The sequence below is a fragment of the Pinus tabuliformis genome, chromosome 3_2 (assembly GCF_031772625.1).
Source record: "Pinus tabuliformis cultivar Carrire ecotype Pingquan chromosome 3_2, CPIR1, whole genome shotgun sequence".
Classification (NCBI taxonomy): Eukaryota; Viridiplantae; Streptophyta; class Pinopsida; order Pinales; family Pinaceae; genus Pinus; species Pinus tabuliformis.
In genome coordinates, this window is record NC_142302.1 from 151,961,658 (window position 1) to 151,984,388 (window position 22,731).

General features: G+C 30.3%; 1 pseudogene; it reads right to left on the minus strand.

Annotated features, from left to right (window-relative positions):
* Positions 1-1,051: 1,051 nt before the first annotated feature.
* On the minus strand, positions 1,052-1,423 carry LOC149180260 (putative L-gulonolactone oxidase 4 pseudogene; annotated as a pseudogene).
* Positions 1,424-22,731: the final 21,308 nt, after the last annotated feature.

A 22,731-nucleotide genomic window follows, 5' to 3' on the forward strand; every position in this document is an offset into this window, starting at 1 on the left:
GTTATCATTATGTCATCACAAAACTAGCTAAAGCTAATACAATTTCCATGTAATCTTTCACTTACATACCGCCACATGCAACATTCCTTGTGGCATAATTGTTCTAGCAATGGACAATACTGCAGCTTGAACTCATCTGTATGGACGAATAATCCTTTTCCTGCCATAATATTAAACATCACTTTCCTTGGCACCATCTGCCATCGTTTCCTGTCAATGCAGTCATCAACAATCTTGGCAACAAGATTAGTTACAATATTATTCAAACAATGATCAACCTCTAAAGAGATCTTTTAATATCTACTCATATGCATGAGCAAGCATGTCATAATAACAATCTTGGCAACAAGATTAATTACAATATTATTCAATCAATAATCAACATCTAAAGAGATCTTTTAATATCTACTCATGTGCATGAGCAAGCATGACTTACTATTTAACTAGCATATATATATACCCAAATAATACTGTTTGACCTCCACAATGTTTACTAATGCATAACTCTCTTTAAGAGTTCTAACTCGTTAGCTCATGTAAAACCGAGGAAAGAATCAAAACCAGGTTCCTATTTTCCAAGATAAATCTTCGTAAATAACAGCCATAAAGATAATCTTTCACCGCATGCATTATCATATGTTTCCTTCACCAAGAAAATACATCAAATAATCATTTCTATCTGCATGCATTAACAAATTTTCTACTAAGAAAACATATAATTTAAACATTCTTTTACTGCACACAAACAAAGAATATTACACGAGGTCAACTTATCTCTCTTTCCTTCGACATCTTCGTCGCCATAGCGCATGCTCAGGTCTTGTTAACTTGCATATTTGAACTCAAGTCTGCAGGCCCCCCGCCTCAGATCTGCGGCATTATAGCTCCAACGAAGAGCTGGCACACATACTCACTCTTCGGCAGCACTTTACCACCCAATCCTTTCACCAGTTGGGCGCAACTCCTCTCAAAGTGTTCACACAGGCTCGATCCACACTTGGCACTCAATAGATTTCAAAACGACTTTACACAGTCCATAGATCTCAGCGGATCAACAACGCTTCCACGCAAGTCTTCTACGAGAGATGTTGTAGTTTCCAACGACACAGCTAACAACTCTCTGCGTAATGATTCCAAGAAGGCCGAGAGAATCCTTAGCCGCATTCAGGTCTGGATGGGATTCATCGAAGCTCACAACACTCACATAACCCGGAGGCGAAGGTACCACCAATCTCATGCCAACAACATACTCATGAATTGCACTTCCATTATTGAACAGAGAGCTGCCATGTGCCCCGGTGCTGAGCCGCCTTCCGATGGTAATCCCCTCCCAAAAGGGCGAGTGAGGGAGAGCCAAATTATGTTTAGCAGCAGCATCTATAACTTCCCTTAGAGACGCTCCACCTCCTACGGTAATCGTCATTGATCCTTTTGTTCACCCCCAATACCAAGAATCAGTTCCGATACTAACTGCTAACTATCCCCGCCATTTCTCTCACAAGCCATCCCGTCGTTGGAGGGCGCCCTTAAACCTAGCCTCATCGCAGGAATACCCATCAGACGTGGAGCTTGAGGGGAAGGTGGTTACCTCAACCCGAATTCGTGTCAAGGCGAAACCCCCAAAAATGGTGATGGTCCGCTCCATGGTTGCCACGTCCAAAAATAACAGAAAATTCCCCTCAAGAAAACCAAACCATGATTTATAACCAACTCCCTTCCCCGGCTCCTCGTCCTCCATGACTTAGTACACGATCCATAAATGTCCACCACGGATCCTCTAATGTCATTCTGTTTTATGAAAATCAAGAATTAGTTTAATAACTAATTGGTAACTTTGATTTTACATCGAGTTATTACGTTAGGGATATTACAAATTTGGAAAAGCATATAAATCCACATTTAAAAAGGATGTGGCGGGGACTCGGAAAGGGATGTTTAATGTTACCAATCTCACCTCCCTAAACTTTTATTGAATTCAGCGGCGTCCAGTTGGAGTAGCCTCTTTTGATGTGCATAGTCTAAATCTTTTACGTTTTATTGGGTATGTTTTTTCAATCAAAATACAGTAAGGATTTGTTTGAATAATATTATATAATTAAAATTTTATATTTATTTTGATATTTAGAAATATTTTTAAATTAATAATTATTTAATAAAAAAAATCAGTTAAATTGTATTTTATCTTTACTTTGATAGGTGTCCTTCTTATCAGAACGGGTAGAGTTAATCATTTTTTTAATTAATTTTTTTGATCAGATGGGTTGAATTGAAAGATGCCAGTATATTTTGGTAGTCGTTGGATAAAATTTGCAACAATAACTTTCTTGCATGTCGAAATGTCGAAATCACATGTTTGAAGCATACTTAAATTAATTTTTTACTAAAAATTTACTATGCTTATTATTTATAAACACATATAAGGATTATAAGGATTAAGACAAATAAAATTTAAGAAAATAAATAATGACACATGCATAATTATTTCATTTCATTACATTACCCTAATGATGGGTGGATCAAAGATGAACAACCGAGCGATGGTTTTTCTCAGGTTTGTGAAACGTGCATCTTATACCTCTTCCTATTAATTTAACAATTACACGACCCGTCACACTGCTCAGAACGCAAATAGCAATTCATGGATATGAACTGAGAGCCAATAGGTCCATTTGGGCATGCGGATATTTGTAACTGGGCAAAATTCAGGCACGATCCGCAGTTTAATATGGCTAAATCTCTCCAACACTGCGCTATGCTGTAGATATGCTTTGTCCAATTATAAGGGGCAGCGGTTGAATTTGCCGGAGGAAAAAAATAATAATAAAAAACAAAAAAATAAAAAATTAGGTCTTTGCAGTGCTTGATTTGTAATACGTAGTAGCATGTGATTAATAGGATTTGTGAATTGCTGTGTCTGACTACTGGTGTGACCATTGCAGATAACTTTTACCGGCCCACTGTCACTATAATCGTCGTAAAAGTAATGATTGTCGTAAAGTAAGAAGTAGCCATCTAATTGAATGAATCCGGAAGTGTTCTGGCATCAGTCAACAAGCCTAGATTTCACCGTGGATGGGCACTGTTGGCAATCGAAAGAATTTAAGTCTCCCCAGCTCTAGAGAGGGGCATGCGCATAAGCACACACACTGTAAGTAATATAGCGCTGATTAATGTTTTCATTTTCATCACCATTGCTATAAACTCTCTTGTTACAATCCACTGGATTCGCAATGTTGTAGCGTTTCCATTTTACCAAATCCTATTTGTTTTGAGCACACGGGCGCCCCAATTGGATCCTAAAACGCACGAATTGACCAATAACAATGAAAATAAAATCTATAAGCTTTTTAGAACCGAAGGACCTGAATGAGCCGAACCAAAAGAAAACACTGGAAGCATGAAACTTGTTTTCTCAAACAAAATCAATTTGTTTACTTTGCAAAAGAAGTCCGCTAAACCACAACTACTCTTTATGTAGCGTTGAATAATAGTTTCTGCAGACAACAACTCCATATTTTTCTTACATTTGTAATAGAATTACTCAATTGTGAATATCATTTTTCTAAACATGAGATTATAGATTAGAGATGGCAGCGCTACCTGCTTGGCTGTCTCACACAAGTTTTGCGTCTGAGCCATGTAGGAAACAACTTTATAATTTATCAAACCTTCAACCGGCTGGCGCAGCCCATTCCAGAGTCGAGCGTAGCCAGGGCCGACAAGAACGCTGGCTCCGTCTACAATTGACGGCATAGAAGAGGCACAAGGTACCCCGCCCGAACTTGACAACCCTTCTACAAACCATGGGAGCAGTGTTAATCATTGACGGAATTCATTACATTGTTCCTCTTTGTCAATGTGTTCATTTTCTAGATAATTCCTCTTTATTGTGATATCTATCTATAATTTAGATATAAAGTTTGCCTTCTATCAAGATGTTTATTTTCGAAAATGGTATTTTTATAGTACTACATATCTGGAAAATCTGTTTATATTTCTTTTGTAAAACTGTAGCTATGAATATACAACGAAATATTTCTCCTGTTAATTTCACAACACTGTATATTCTATAATTTCACAATATTGTGTATTTTGTAATTTCACAATACTTGAATTTTCCTGTGTTTAAATATCTATGATTTTTCTTCTATTATACATAGATTTTTGCAAGGTTCTCTTTCTTATATATTTCTACATTAACGTAGTTCACACTGAAGCGCTTAAGTCATTTAGATAGAAAATTTAAAGAATATTAATATATAAATTCAAAATTGTTTATCCTCATATTTATAAAATTATAAATGTTGAAAATGTATCTTTATAATAAAATTATCATTTTTCACACTGAAGCGCTTAGGTCATCTAGATAGAAAATTTAAAGAATATTAATATATAAATTCAAAATTGTTTATCCCCATATTTATAAAATTATAAATGTTGAAAATGTATATTTATAATAAAATTATCATTTCAGGCCATAAATTATAAAATTAGTTAAAAAAGTTTTTGTATCTATTAAAATATGAAGTGCAATTTAAAATTAATTATAAAAAAATGGATGTGCATCAAATTATCCATATTTATTGTGAGGTAACAAATTTTGAAATGTAATTGTAAGGTTTATTTTCATTAAATATAGATATTTTAAAATGTCAAGTGGAAAATAACAACAAGTCATCAATTAATAAATGATAAGTATTTATTTTTGAAAAATAATAAAGATTGAAATATAATTATAAAATTTATTTTTGTTGAACATTAAATTCTTAAAATGTAAAGCAGATTAAATTTAATTTGAAAAATTATAGACATCAATACTAGTCAACCAGTGAACTTTGAAATATATTTGTTCAATAATAATATTTGAAATGCAATTCGAAAAAAAATCAAAAACTAAAATAGATGATGAAAATAATTAGAAGAATACATTATGCATTAAATTATAAATGTCCAATAAACCTTGAAATGTAATTAAAAAAACATATTTATTAAACACACACATATATTTAAATTTAATAGGGGGGAAATATTAATATATAAATACAAAATTGTTTATCCCCATATTTATGAAATTATAAATGTTGAAGATGTATCTTTATAATAAAATTATCATATCAGACCATAGAATATAAAATTAATTAAAGATATTGTGTATCTATTATATTATACATGTCCATATTTGTGAAATAGTAATTTTGAAGCTTATTTTTAGAAATTTATAGTTTTACTAAACATAAATTTTAGAATGTAAAGTGGGAAGAACAATACAACATTATAAATATACATGGTTTTGAAAGAGTAAAAAAACATTAAAATTTTTGATGTAAATTGGAAAATAACAACACATCATAAATTTATAGATTCCAAGTTGTAATTATAACACATAAAATTTTGAAACATTATATTAATTTTGTCTTTATTAAAGATAGAAATGTTAAAATATGAAGTATATATTAAAATTAATAATAATAAAAAATTAAAAAAATCGATATGTATCAAATTATCCATGTTCAGTGTGAAACATCAAATTTTGAAATGTAATTGTAAAACTTACTTTTATTAAACATTGAAAATTCAAAATGTCAAGTGGAAAATAACAACAAAACATCAATTTAGTTTTAAAATATGAAGTGCATCTTAAAATTAATTATAAAAAAATGGATGTGCATCAAATTATCCATTTTCATTGTGAGGTAACAAATTTTGAAATGTAATTGTAAAGTTTATTTTCAGTAAATATAGATATTTTAAAATGTCAAGTGGAAAATAACAACAAGACATCAATTAATAAATGATAAGTATTTATTTTTGAAAAATAATAAAGATTGAAATATAATTCTAAAATTTATCTTTGTTGAACATTAAATTCTTAAAATGTAAAGTAGATTAAATTTATTTTGAAAAATTATAGACATCAATACTGGTGAACCAGTGAAATTTGAAATATATTTGTTAAATAATAATATTTGAAATGCAATTCTAAAAAAAATCAAAAAATGAAATAGATTAAAAAAATAAATTGAAATAGATGATGAATATAATTAGAAGAATAAATTATGCATTCAATTATAGATGTCCAATAAACCTTGAAATGTAATTTAAAAAAAATCATATTTATTAAACAAACACACACACATAATATGGCTAAAAAAAAATTAATATATAAATACAAAATTGTTTATCCCCATACTTATGAAATAATAAATGTTGAAAATGTATCTTTATAATAAAATTATCATATCAGGCCATAGAATATAAAATTAATTAAAGATCTTATGTACATCTTTTAAATTATACATGTCCATATTTGTGAAATAGTAATTTTGAAGCTTACTTTTAAAAGTTTATAGTTTCACTAAACATAAATTTTAGAATGTGAAGTGGGAAAGAACAATACAACATTATAAATATACATGGTTTTGAAAGAGTAGAAAAACATTAAAATTTTTGATGTAAATTGGAAAATAAGAACACTTCATAAATATATAGATTCCAAGTTGTAATTATAACACATAAAATTTTGAAATATTACATTAATTTTGTCTTCATTAAACATAGAAATGTTAAAATATGAAGTGTATATTAAAATTAATGAAAAAATGCATATGTATCAAATTATCCATGTTCATTATGAAACAACAAATTTTGAAATGTAATTGTAAAACTTATTTTTATTAAACATAGAAATTTTAAAATGTCAAGTGGAAAATAACAACAAAACATCAATTAATAAATGATAAATATCTATTTTTGAAAAATATTAAATATTGAAATATAGTTCTAAAATTTATCTTTGTTGAAGATTAAATTCTTAAAATGTAAAATAGTTTAAATTTAATTTGAAAAATTATAGATATCAATACTAGTGAATGAGTAAGCTTTGAAATATATTTGTTAAATAATAATTTTTGAAATGTAATTCTAAAAAAAAAATCAAAATATGAAATAGATTAAAAGAATAAATTGAAATAGATGATGAATATAATTAGAAGAATAAATTATGCATTCAATTATAGATCTCCAATATTAATATTCATAACATTTAATATTAAAAATAATATTATTTTTTTTTAATTTACAATCTTATCTATTATTATTATTTTAATTTATTAATATTATTGATATTATATTAATTAATTAATTAATATAATATACCATCAACATTAATAACATTAAATATTAATAAAATTTTAATATTAAGTTTTAATATTATTTATAAATGTTAGATATTAGGCTTTTGTGATCCATATTGTAAATGAGAGTGCCTTTCGGATTAATCACATTATTAGGATTTGGTCGACATTTTGAACCAACTAATGTGGATGAACCACATCTAATATGGATGAACCACATTAGTTGGTTCGAAATGTCGACCAAATCTTAATAATGTGATTAATCCGAAAGGTACTCTCATTTATTTATAAATTTTAATTTTAATATTAATTATTAATATTAATTGACATGAATATTAATATTAATATTACTTTTAATATTATTAATATTTATAAATATTAATTTTAACGTTAATTATTAATATTAATAACATTAAATAATATTATCATGGTCAACCATGGTCCAATGTTGCATTGTGACAAAGATTGTCTCTATATGAAAATCAACCATGGTCCTATGTCGCATTGTGACAAATATTATCTCAATATGAAAATAAATCATGGCCAACCATGGTCCAACGTCGCATTGTGACAAAGATTACGGGAATATGTAAATCAACCATGGTCAACGATGGACAGCCATGTTTATTTTAGGGTTTATAATATTTATTCAAACGTTGCATTGTCACATAGATTGTATATACAAATCAATCATGGTCAATTACGCTCAACCACGGTCAATCATGGTCAACCATGGTCAATATGAAAGTCAACCATTGTCAATCATGGTCATCCATGGTCCAACATCACATTGTGAAAGAACTGTCTCAACATGAAAATCAACCATGGTCAACCATTGTCGATCATGGTCAACCATGTTTCAACGTCACATTTTGACGAAGATTGTCTCAATGTGAAAATAAACCATGATCAATCATTGTCAACTATGGTCAACCATGGTCAATAATCATGTTCACATTGTGACAAAGATTGTCTCTTTGTCCAACGTCACATTGTGATAAATATTTTCTCAATATGAAAATCAATCATGTTCAATCATGGTCCAACATCGCATTTACAAAGATTGTGTCAATATGAAAATAAACCATTGTCAATGATAGTCAACCATGTTTATATTAGCATTTTTAATATTTATCTTAGGGTTTATATACCTTGGGTTTATAATATTAAACTCTTGGGTTTAATATTACATGGTCCAATGTTACATTGTGACAAATATTGTCTCAATATGAAATCAATTATGTTAAACCACTGTAAATCATCGTCAACCATGGTCATTCATGGTGAAACATGGTCCAATGTCACATTATAACAAAGATTATGTCAATATGAAAATAAACCATGGTCAAATGTTGAATTGTGACAAAGATTCTCTAAAAATCATGCTCAATCATAGTCAGCCATGGTTAATCATGTTCAATGATGTTCCAACATCACATTGGCACAAATATTGTCTCAATATCAAAATCACCATCGTTAACCATCATCCATGGTCCAACATCACAAGATTTGAGAAATATTGTCTCAATATGAAAATCAACCATGGTCAACCATTTTAAACCACATTTAACAATGGTTGTATATGCAGTTTTATTAATGGTCTACCATGGTCCAACATCACATTACGACAAATATTGTCTCAATATGAAAATCAATCATGTTCAACCATGGTCCAACGTCGCATTGTGAGAAAGGATTTAATATTAATAGTTAGGTTTAACATTAATCCATGGTTGATTAATCCCTATTAATCCTAAGGTTTAATGTTATTCCCTTGGATTTAAAATCCCTTGGGTTTTTAATATTAATCTCTTTTGTTTATTAATGAGATAGGTTTATAATGTTAATCTTAAGTTTTATAATATTTAAATTCCTTGGGTTTATAATATTAATTCCTTATGTTTAATATTATTCCTACGCTTTTGTAATCCCATGGGTTTATTAGTCCCTTGAATTTATGATATCAATCCCTTGCAGTGAAAATTTATTTCAAAAATATATATATACGCACGCAGAGAGGAGAGAATGATTAAGATGAGTCATTAGGGATCTTGGAATCCAACTAAAGAATCAGAGGAAGCTCTAGAGAGGAAGCGAACTTAGAATTCGCAGAGGATTGAGGCTCAGAGAGAATTGAGCAGTAGAATAGTTGAAGAAAGAAACCCTAAAGAAAAACCAAAAACACAGAGAAAACACTGAAGAATGAATTAAAGTCAATTTAAAGGGACAAACGAAGAAGTGTGGTTTCAGTGTACAGGAACCGTTGGATCTTATAGATCAACCGTGTGACGATAAAGAGCGAGAACCGTCGATCTCATAGATCGACAGTCATTGCACATTGAAGAAGCGTAGGAGTTAATGCAGAGAAAAGGTGGGTTTATAACCTTACGCAGTATTTCGGGCGAGGACTAGATGGTAAGTGGTTTGAGCGTTGATTAACTGATTCCATACATATCACGACGCGTCCTAGAGAGTTGGAGTGGGGAAACTGCTTTATTGGGCAGTTAACCCCCGTGTGTGTCGTCAACCCGAAACCAATGTGAATCATTGGATCTTTCGAGAGAAGATCAACGACAAAGAAGTAATGTGACATACAAAGGAGCGGACCCGATGGTGTTATGTGGCGCAGTTAATAAGTTTTGAGATCCGAAATCGCATTATCGCATATCGGATGCGATAGAGGTCTTTGTTAACAAAACCCGTGGAGAATCGCGATTGCGATAAGCGAAAAGGTAAATCTCGAAAAGTGTGCCAAGGCCGTACCAAGGCGGAAAAGGTGTGGTAAGCGTATATTTCCTTTGTAAATGGTTTATTAAGAAAATAGCGTCGATAGAAGGTTTATGCGCTAAATATATATGTAACCAAGGTTTAAAGAGGAAAAGGTTATATATGTGTGGTTAAAGGGTTAGCGAAGGTTTTATAAAGGTTAATGAGAGGGTTTTAGTCCCGATAGGAAGGATTTGAAAGAAACGCTTTAATAAAGTATTTTTCCCTTGGGTTTATTAATTCCCAATGGTTTATAATATCAAGTTATTGGTTTTCTTCGTTCTTCAACTTTTTAATATTAATAATTCCTTGGGTTCATAATCCCTTGAGGTTTTAGTGTTAATCCCTTGGGTTTATTATATCAATCCCTTGGGTTCATTATTCCCTTGGGTTTATATTATTAGTCCCTTTTATTTAATAATATTGCCTTAGGTTCATATTCCCTTGGGGTTTTAGTATTAATCCCTTGGGTTTATAATATCAATCGCTTGGGTTTATTATTCGCGAGTCAAACATGGTTTATTATAATGTCGACTAGGGTCCAACATGGAATTGTGATAGGAATTGTCTCAATATGTAAATCAACGATGGTCGATCATGTTTATTTTAATGTTTATAATATTTTTCTTATGGTTTATATACGTTGGGTTTATAATATTAGTCCATTCGATTTAATATTGTTCCCTTGGGTTCATAATCCCTTGGGGTCTTAGTATTAATCCCTTCGTTTTATTATTCCTTTGGGTTTCTCATATTAATCCCTTGGGTTTATTATTCCCTTAGGTTTATAATATCGATCATGGTAAACAATTGTCAATCATTGCCAACCATGCTTGATTGTCACATTGTGACAATGATTGTCTCACCATGAAAATAAATAATAATCCCTTGGGTTTATAATATCAATCGCTTGGGTTTATTATTCTTGAGTCAAACATGGTTTATTATGATGTCGACCATGGTCCAACATAGAATTGTGATAAGGATTGTCTCAATATGAACATCAATGATGGTCGATCATGTTTATTTCAATGTTTATAATATTTGTCTTAGGGTTTATATACATTGCGTTTATAATATTAGTCCCTTGGGTTTAATATTAATCCCTTGGGGTTTTAGTATTAATCCCTTGGGTTTACTATTCCCTTAGGTTTATAATATCAATCATGGTCAACCATTGTCAATCATAGCCAACCATGGTCAACCATGTTTGAATGTTGCATTGTGACAAGGATTGTCTCACGATCAAAATAAACCATGTTTATTTTTGTGTTTGTAGTATTTATATTTGGGTTTATCAATATTGGGTTTATAATATTAGTCCCTTGGGCTTAATATTATTCCCTTGGGTTCATAATCCCTTGGGGTTTTAGTATTAATCACTTGGGCTTAATATTATTCCCTTGGGTTCATAGTCCCTAGGGGTTTTAGTATTAATCCCTTGGGGTTTTAGTATTAATGTAAATAAGTTGGGTTTACTATTCCCTTAGGTTTATAATATGAAAATCAATGATGGTCGATCATGTTTATTTTAATGTTTATAATATTTGTCTTGGGGTTTATATACGTTGGGTTTATAATAATAGTGGACCTTGGATTTAATATTATTCCCTTGGGTTCATAATCCCTTGGGATCTTAATATTAATCCCTTCGTTTTATTATTCCTTTAGGTTTCTCATATTAATCTCTTGGATTTATTATTCCCTTAGGTTTATAATATCCATCATGGTAAACCATTGTCAATCATATCCAACCATGGTCAACTATGCTTGAATGTCACATTGTGACAAGGATTGTCTCACCATGAAAATAAATAATAATCCCTTGGGTTTTTTATTCCCTTCATTTTATATTATTAGTCCCTTTTGTTTAATAATATTCCCTTTGGTTCATAATCCCTTGGGGTTTAGTATTAATCCCCTGGATTTATAATATCAATCGCTTGGGTTTATTATTCTTGAGTCAAACACGGTTTATTATGATGTCGACCATGGTCCAACATGGAATTGTGATAAGGATTGTCTTAATATGAAAATCAATGATGGTACATCATGTTTATTTCAATGTTTATAATATTTATCTTAGGGTTTGTAGTATTTATATTTGGGTTTACCAATGTTGGGTTTATAATATTAGTCCCATGCTTGAATATCACATTTTGACAAAGATTGTCTCACCATGAAAATAAAACATGTTTATTTTAGTGTTTGTAATATTTATATTTGGGCTTACGAATAATGGGTTTATAATATTAGTCCCTTGGGCTTAATATTGTTCCCTTGGGTTCATATTCCTTTGGGGTTTTAGTATTACTCCCTTCGGTTTATTATTCATTTGGATTTATAATATCAAAATTGTGGTTTTTTTATTCCCTTAGGTTTATAATATAAATCGTAGCCAAACATGGTGAACAATGTTTGAATGTCGCATTGTGACAAGGATTGTCTCACCACCAAAATAAACTATGTTTATTTTAATGTTTGTAGTATTGATATTTGCCTTTACTCGATGTGAATTTTATAATATTAGTCCCATGGGTTTAATATTATTCCCTTGGCTTCATAATCCCTTGGGTTTTAATATTTATCCCTTGGGTTTATTATTCATTTGGGTTTATAATATCAATCCCTTGGGTTTATTATTCCCTTTGGTTGATAATATAAATCATGGTAAACCATTGTCAATCATAGCCAAACATCGTCAACCATGGTTGAATGTCACATGTGACAATCAAAATAAACCATGTTTATTTTAGTATTTGTAGTATTTATATTTGGGTTTACCAATGTTGGTTTTATTATATTAGTCCCTTGGTTGAATGTCATATTTTGACAAAGATTGACTCACCATGAAAATAAACCATGTTTATTTTAGTATTTGTAGTGTTTATATTTGGGTTTAACAATGTTGGGTTTATATTATTAGTCCCATGGGTTTAATATTATTCCCTTGGCTTCATAATCCCTTGGGGTTTTCATTATTAGTATTAATCCCTTCGTTTTATTATTACTTTGGGTTTGTCATATTAATCCCTTAGGTTTATAATATCCATCATGGTAAACCATTGTCAATCATAGCCAACCATGGTCAACCATGCTTGAATGTCACATTGTGACAAGGATTGTCTCACCACGAAAATAAATAATAATCCCTTGGGTTTATTATTTCTTTGGGTTTATTATATCAATCCCTTGGGTTTTTTATTCTATATTATTAGTCCCTTTTGTTTAATAGTATTCCCTTTGGTTCATAATCCCTTGGGGTTTAGTATTAATCCCTTGGGTTTATAATATCAATCGCTTGGGTTTATTATTATTGAGTCAAACATGGTTTATTATGATGTCGGCCATGGTCTGACATGGAATTGTGATAAGGATGGTCTTAATATGAAAATCAATGATGGTACATCATGTTTATTTCAATGTTTATAATATTTGTCTTAGGGTTTGTAGTATTTATATTTGGGTTTCCCAATGTTGGGTTTATAATATTAGTCCCATGCTTAAATGTCACATTTTGACAAAGAATGTCTCACCATGAAAACAAAACATGTTTATTTTAGTGTTTGTAATATTTATATTCGAGTTTATGAATATTGGGTTTAAAAGATTAGTTCGTTGGGCTTAATATTGTTCCCTTAGGTTCATATTCCCTTGGGGTTTTAGTATTACTCCTTTCGGTTTATTATTCATTTGGGTTTTTTAATTCCCTTAGGTTTATAATATAAATCATAGCCAAACATGGTGAACCATGTTTGAATGCCGCATTGTGACAAGGATTGTCTCACCATCAAAATAAACTATGTTTATTTTAGTATTTGTAGTATTGATATTTGCCTTTACTTGATATGAAGTTTATAATATTAGTCCCATGGGTTTAATATTATTCCCTTGGCTTCATAATCCCTTGGGTTTTAGTAATTATCCCTTGGGTTTATTATTCATTTGGGTTTATAATATCAATCCCTTGGGTTTATTATTCCCTTTGCTTGATAATATAAGTCATGGTAAACCATTGTCAATCATAGCCAAACATCATCAACCATGGTTGAATGTCACATTGTGACAAGGATTATCTCACCGTCAAAATAAACCATGTTTATTTTAGTATTTATAGTATTTATATTTGGGTTTACCAATACTGGTTTTATTATATTAGTCCCTTGGTTGAATGTCACATTTTGACAAAGATTGACTCACCATGAAAATAAACCATGTTTATTTTAGTGTTTGTAGTGTTTATATTTGGGTTTAACAATGTTGGGTTTATAATATGAGTCCCGTGGGTTTAATATTATTCCCTTGGGTTCATAATCCCTTGGAGTTTTCATTATTAGTATTAATCACTTCGTTTTATTATTCCTTTGGGTTTCTCATATTAATCCCTTGGGTTTATTATTCCCTTAGGTTTATAATATCCATCATGGTAAACCATTGTCAATCATAGCCAACCATGGGAAACCATACTTGAATGTCACATTGTGACAAGGATTGTCTCACCATGAAAATAAATAATAATCCCTTGGGTTTTTTATTCCCTTCGTTTTATATTATTAGTCTCTTTTGTTTAATAGTATTCCCTTTGGTTCATAATCCCTTGGGGTTTAGTATTAATCCCTTGGGTTTATGATATCAATCACTTGGGTTTATTATTCTTGAGTCAAACACAGTTTATTATGATGTCGACCATGGTCCGACATGGAATTGTGATAAGGATTGTCTCAATATTAACAATTATATTATAATTATAATAATAATTATATTTGTATATTATTATAATAATATAATATTATTATAATATAATATAATTGTTTTTTTTTTTTATAATATTATATTATTAGATTATTTAAATAATATAATGATAATCTAATATTATTATGAGCTATTCTTATTATTAATTAATATATATATGAGGAGTTTATATAATTATTATGATATTAATATATTATTTATATAATATTATATATAAATAATATACTTATTAATAATCCTATATAGTTATTTATATAGTTATTAATAATGCTAAATGTGTTTAATAATATTTATATAGTTATTAATAATCCTAAATATTGATAATAATTAACCTTATGTATGCAAACCCTAAGATAAATATTAAAAATACTAAAGTCTAAAAATAATAATAATAATAATATAAGTTTATGTTATTATAATAATATTAATATAATAATCATAAATATATATATATAAGAATATAGTTGCTATTATTTGTATAGTTATTAATTATCATAAATAATAAATAATTGGTCTTTATTGTTGTTATTATAATAATATTGATTATATTATTATTATTATTATTATTATTATATTGATATATTATTATAATAATATAATAATTAAATAATATTATAATTAAATATTATTATTATTATTATTATTATACAATATAATTGTTATTATTTTTTTATAATTTTATATTATTTAATTATTTAATTAATATAAAAATAATCTAATATTATTATGAGCTATTCTTATTATTAATTAATATATATTAAGAGTTTATATAATAATTATTATAATATTTATACAGTAATATATATAAATAATTTGGTTGTTAATATTTATATAGTTATTAATAATCTTAAATATTCATAATAATTATTAATGTGGTTGATATAAACTTATCTGGGTATATCAATCATATTAGAAAATGTGATTGAAATATATGGTTGATATACTCTTATCGTTGATATACTCTTAACACTGTATATCAACCATATTTACCAAATTAAATATGGTTATCAACCATATTTACCAAAGTAAATATGGTTAGGCTAGTAATAATTACAGTGAATAGAAGAAATGATAACAACCTTTTGAAAATAAAATATGAGAAACTGAATGCTAAATGAATGTAGGTTGTATAGTGAGTACGGTCTATATCTTCTTTGTTAGAATCTCATGCACAGCACTTTATAAGATTATATTTCCACACGAGGAAGAATCGGAATCTATAATTAAATTACTTCACCCTCAATCAACCCCAAATTACAGAGCACCTGTTCAAGCTCCGTGGAGGAGATAAATCCATCATTATTCATATCATATACCTTTAAAGCCCTCATCAAATCCTCGCACCCATCGCCGTCGTTTAATTGATCTTCTGATGGAGCGATAGAGGCCAATAAATTCATCAAATGTCAAGGTACCACCTTCGTCCTCAGACATTGGTGCAACCTCATATTTCAAGTCTTTCTGAAATATCGAATCCGAGTCTTTTGAGGTAGTGACTCATGTCAGTTAGAGTCAGCTTCCCGTCTCCATTTTCATTCACCGTCTCGTACACTGCGGATTTCATGAGTATTTCGACAAAGCGCCATGTATGCCGTAAATTATGAGCAGAACTTAAACCGTAACAGCAATCTCGGTCTTTGAGCGGAATTAATTATTGATAATTAATTCATCATAATAAAATATCACGTGTTAATTAAATACACCGCGTAAGAGGAACGCATCCGTGGAAATGCGAATCAAGTGTGGGTCACATCCGGAGAAACTACAAGTAGTCGTTTCACTTTAGCATTTTATTTTGCAATTGCGTGGAGATTAATATTGATGTGAAGATGAGTGCGAGTTGCCTCTTGAAGAATTGGATCGCTTGTTCACAAATCTCAATTCTCAGAAGTAACAATGATAACCATCATTTGACTGCGGATTGTGTAATGTATTTTGCTAATTGAATGAACATAAAAGGAAAAATGCAGTCACTGTTGCTACACAAATCTAGTTGCAACATAATGTTGATATTGTTGTTCAATTACCCAGAAATAAGTAATGTAAATCAAAATAGTATTCCTCACAAGCGGCTGGCAGTTGAAATAATTGCCAATATTGCACCTATTTATCACTATTTATTTTTTTAGTTATTCATTATTCTGTACATTAATATATATGGACTTTATGGTTTTCAAAAACTATTTAAAATTCACACTAACCAAAATTGTCATAGAACCCTAGCATTTACAAGTTGACTATACAATAAAACAGAGCTACATGGTTTTAAAAATAAAAACTAAATTTTAAATTTTAAATGATTTTATAAATTTAACTACTCATCTTTGCATGACACATATTAATATGTGATAGGACTCCAAATGTTAATGAGCATATTATTGCATAGGTAACACAATTGTTACTAAATATCTTAGAACATATTTCTTTATATTAGTGAGTGTTCTTAACAGGTTTTTAAGAACTCTAAAATGGTTTTATTTAAGTAATGGGGATAATGAAAATGTTTGGATATTTTTAAAGTGAAAGATGTGATTTTTCTTTTCTATTTATTTTTTATATTAAAATATTTCATCTTTTATTTTCTAGTTAGATAAAATGAGATTCAAGCCATGGGGTAATATCATTTCCTAAAAATTAGCATTCTATATTTAGAATTACTTCTCCAATTCCACAGAGCCCTTTTTCACTACACAAGTGTCTTTTATGGTACATTGTTCACCTTCTTTTTAATGCATGCCTACTCAAGAGTCTTTTGTCGTACATTGTTCACCTTATTCCTTTTAATGCATGCCTACTCAAGAGTCTTTTATCATACATTGTTCACCTTCTTCCTTTTAATGCATGCCTACTCAAGAGTCTTTTATCCTACATTGTTCACCTTCTTCCTTTTAATGCATGCCTATTGAAGAGTCTTTTATCGTACATTGTTCACCTTCCTTGCAATGCATGCCTACTGAAGAGTCTTTTATCGTACATTGTTCACCTTCTCAAGAGTCTTTTATCATACAATGTTCACCTTCCTTTCAATGCATGCCTATTCAAGAGCATTTTATCATACATTGTTCACCTTCTTTTCAATGTCAACCTCTATTGTGATAGTATTATTATTTGATCTCATGGAAGAGGTTTATAAGAATAGGACACCCATGGAAGAGATATGGTCATTCCTTTCTTAATACATTCACTCCCTTTCTCAAGATGTTACTAGTCTATGTTGGCAAGTAGTGCCTTCACGTGCCTCCTACACCCTTACAACTATCAAGCAATACACCTTATTGATGGATTCACCTTTTCCCAATCGTGTAAAGGGAGATTTGAAAGCAATGAATTGATCAATATATTCTCCCACCATGACATTATATTATTGATGTTAAGGAGTTTAGGTTGGAAAGTAGAGGAGTTAGGTGGAGTTGTAGGTTGGTTGAACAAAATAGAGTATTATATATAAAGGTATAATTTCTAAAGTATGTTAAGGAATAATTTGTAACATTAACTTTGATTTCATACATATGTGGTATTAGCTTCCACTATCATTGTTATTATTTTGATAAATAAGGGTTAAGTAATGGTAGTATCCAATTACACTTAAAAGTAACATAATCCATGACTATGTAAATATAGTCATTGATTCATTCCACAAACTTTGTATATATATATATATATATTATAAATTTTTTTTCTATTTCGTGTGTATTTAAGGTGAAATTATTCGGAGTCTCTGCCAAAATATTGTATTTATTTTTATGGAAAAACACATTTCAAGCATATATGTGCATTTTAAAAGCATACATGGTTGTAATCTATAGTGTCTAGATTCACACTTTAGCACTCACATACATCTATTTCCGAAGGAAGTTGCAATGTGACCCTCCCAATGACAACATTAATATCTCTATCACTCTTTTGTGTTGGACCACCTGTCTTGAGTCTTTTATCTTTTTGGTTAGAAAGAGAATTTTTGTGAATAGGGTCCTTAGGTTAGACAAGTGGGAAGAAATACATGGTGCGGAGTAGTAAGATTCTCTCTGCGGAAAAAGACAATCCCTCTAGCCCAGGGGAGAGGGTCTAACCACAAACACGACAATCTAACATAAGTTCCCTGAGATTGAGAAAGGATAAGATCCTACCTCTTGTATCGCTTATCCTTGTTCGATGATGTCCTTATGTTTTTGCTCCAGTGATCAGCTCCTTACTGGCAATCAAGCACTTGAAACAAATAGACAAGAAACCAAAGCACACATGATAGCATACAATAGATTCAACCTAATTAAGAGGCCAAGGAGTCTTAAGCTACCAAATACAATATTGCAATTGATAATATTAGTTGTATTATTATGATAAAAAGGAAAGTACAACCTTCGCCTTAACATTACAGGTTTCCATCGATGGGTTTGGATCCCAAGCATCACTCTAACATCTCCTAAAACACCTCAATCATGGGAGTTTAAGGTCTCTTTCTCCTTATTCACACCAAAACATCCTACAAGCTATTCTCCCTTTAACAAGCTCCTAACAAGCATAAACTAAGAGCTAAGACTAGCAAGCTTTTGCAGATTATTCCAGCCCTTCCATTAGCATTAGCTCCCTGAGGTTGGAATAGGAGAAGTTTATATAGGCATGAGAGAGGGGATATGGTTCCTCTTATGATGGGAAGGAGCCTTATCTCTTGGGTTAGTTCCTTTTTAATAGGGGAAAGGAGCCCAAACAGTCTCTCTGAGCTCTATCTCGACTAACCATTTACCAGACTTCTGTTCACGAAGCTTCTAGATCTCGAAGCTTCGACTCCATTTTCAAAAACTTTCCAAAATAGGATTGGCGTGGGTAACCAATGGATAACAACATTGATTGGCACGAGGCTCAGTGTTATTCTCAACAAATCGGCGCGAGGAAGAAACTGAGGGATAGCATCGGCCTTTAAAACTGGGTTTACAGGAAGTATCTTTGGAAATGAAGTAAAGGGAAAATGTTTTGCAGATGGGAAGTGACTCAGAGCGATGTTCTTCATGATAGGGAAGTACACAAGGTTCACTGTAGAGGTCCTCGAAGATCAAGGAACAGAAAATACAAGGACAGCAACAAATTACTATGTAACAATGGTCTTAGTATTGGTCGTCAAAGTCAGAAATATGTACATTATGTTTTCTGAATATAAATTTTTTTCCAATGGAAAAAGAAAATGTTAAATATTTGAATTCATATCATTTTCCATAGTCAGGTTCAAATCCCTGCTAGTAACATGATGAGATATAATTTCTTCATAAATATTGTCGTAATGGTTTCGAGCCTTGTGGACCCTAGGAGGTTGATATATATATATATATATATATAACTCAAAATTTAATATTAAAGGAAAAGTAAATGAGAAAAAGAATATAGAAAGGCAGGATTTAAACGTGGAGCTCTTTATGAAAATGCAAGGGTCTTCCTTAAGCCACACTCATGAATTTAGCTTGTGCGTGTATATATATATAACTCAAAATTTAATATTAAAGGAAAAGTAAATGAGAAAAAATATAGAAAAGCAGGATTTAAACTTGGATCTCTTTATGAAAATGCAAGGGTCTTCCTTAAGCCAAACTCATGAATTTGGATTGTGTGTCTATATATATATATATATATATATATATATATATATATATATATATAACTCAAAATTTAATATTAAAGGAAAAGTAAATAAGAAAAAATATAGAAAGGTGGGGTTTAAACTTGGATCTCTATATGAAAATGCAAGGGTCTTCCTTAAGCCACACTCATGATTTTGGCTTGTGCATTAAACAAATCCCAAGATGCCATCTTTTTATTTTTCCTTCATTTAATTTACAATAACAAAACAATAATAAATATTAACATATCAATAAAAGAAACAAAAAATAAAATAGGACTAGAACAATACTAAATATTAACATATCAATAAAAGAAAGGAAAAACAAAATAGGATAGAATGGAGATATTTTTTATCTTCCTTATGGAGATTCCTTCATAAAATATTTATATTTACACATAAAACCCTAAAATTATAACAACAATGCAATAATAATATTAATAAATTAATGAATATTAGTAAATTAATGTAAAACATTTCGTAGTTGTTCAACTACATAATGCTTACTGAAACCTTAATATAAAAAATGAATCTAATAATGCTCTCCATCAACCTAGAGAGAATGCTCACAATGTTAGTCACAAGAGCATTTATTACACCCATTTTATACAAAGTGACAACTTTAAAAGAAAATACAAATGTTGCACTACATACCAGCAAATACAATAATTTTAATCATACCCCATATCAACAGAGTGAGATAATGCTCACAACGTTGATCACAAAATAATTTAGTACATCCTTTTTTAGAAAGTGACAATATTGAAAACAAATAAATCAAATATGTTGCACAATATACCAACACACACCACAAATATAATCATGCTCACCATCAACTCAATGAAATAATGTTCACAATGTCGATCACAAATTTTTTTATTACACTCTGCTTATACGAAGTGACAACTTTAAAATCGAATAAATAAAAATGTAGCACTATATACTAACAAATACAACTTAGTATAAAAAAAAATACTTGTAAAAGCAAATTTATAAATACAAAAAATTGAGAACTTATTTTTCATAAACATAACTCAGAATCCAACTTGAAGATATTAAAGCAAAATTTAAACCATGAATTCATTTAAACACCACTTTAGCTGATCAACCATAAATTAAAAAAAATACAAAGACAAAATAGATGAATGAAACCCACAACACTCAGGTGAGGAGCCCCTGAGGTTGCCACAACATTATCTTCTCATTGAATGAAAAAAATAATAATACATTCCTTATACAAATGCATTTAGTTAGGGAGATGAAACAACCTCCTAAGAAATATGATCTAATTCCTAATTGCAACCAAAATCCAAACAACCTCACAATTTGTTTCTCCATTATTTTCAAATCTCCCCCTCAATGGAGAGAGGATTAATTTCCACATCTAACATTTCCATACACAATTCAAATTTTATCTTCACAAGGGGCTTTGTGAAAATATCACCAACATTTTCACAAGTATTACAATATTCAAGAAAAAATTATTGGACTGTATCTTCTATCAAATAAAATGAAATTGAGCATCAACATGCTTTGTCCTTGCATGAAAGATTGGATTATTTTCCAACTTGATCAAGCTCTGGTTGTCACATTTGATCATTGTAGCCTTCTTTTGTTCTTCTCTAACATCTTGAAGAACTCGCCTCAACCAAACAACTTCACAAGTTGTTGCACACAAAGCTTTATACTCTGCCTTTGTGGATGACAAAGATATAGTAGGTTGCTTCTTGCTACTCCATGAAACAATCTTGGATCCAATACTGAATGCATAACCTGTAGTAGATCTCTTATCATTCGGATTACCATCCCAACCTGAATTTGAGTAACCTGTCAGCTCAACATCAAATGGATTAGTATACTTAAAACCAAAATCAATTGTTCCTTTAAGATATCGGCGTGCTTCTTTTTGTTGCTTTCCAATGGATTTCTAGAGGTCTCACCTTATATTGACTTAACATAGTAACAGAGTATGCTAAATCAGGTCTGGTTGTAGTCAAATAATTCAAGCTTCCCACCAGTTGTCTATACAATGTACCATCTACCTCCTTTGAGCCATCATCAAAATGAAGTTTCACATTCTATTGCATTGGAACAAAAGTAGCTTTACATTGATCCATTTTAAACCTTTTAAGCATGTCTCTAACATACTTACCCTAAGAAACAAAACTCTGGACAACATCTCTCCACACTTCAAGACCTAGACAGTAATGTAGCTCACCAAGATATTTCATCTCAAATACTTGTGACATATGCACATTAATTCCATCAATTAGTTTGACTAAATTTCCTATAATATTTAAGTCATCAACATACAAAGAAATCAAGGCTACATGCCCCTTTGCATCAAATTCGGTATACATATTCAAATCACTTTGAATTCTCATAAAACCCTACTAAGGAAAAAAAGAATCTATCTTCTCATACCATGACCTAGGTGCATGCTTCATCCCATATAAAGCTTTCTTTAATATTCAA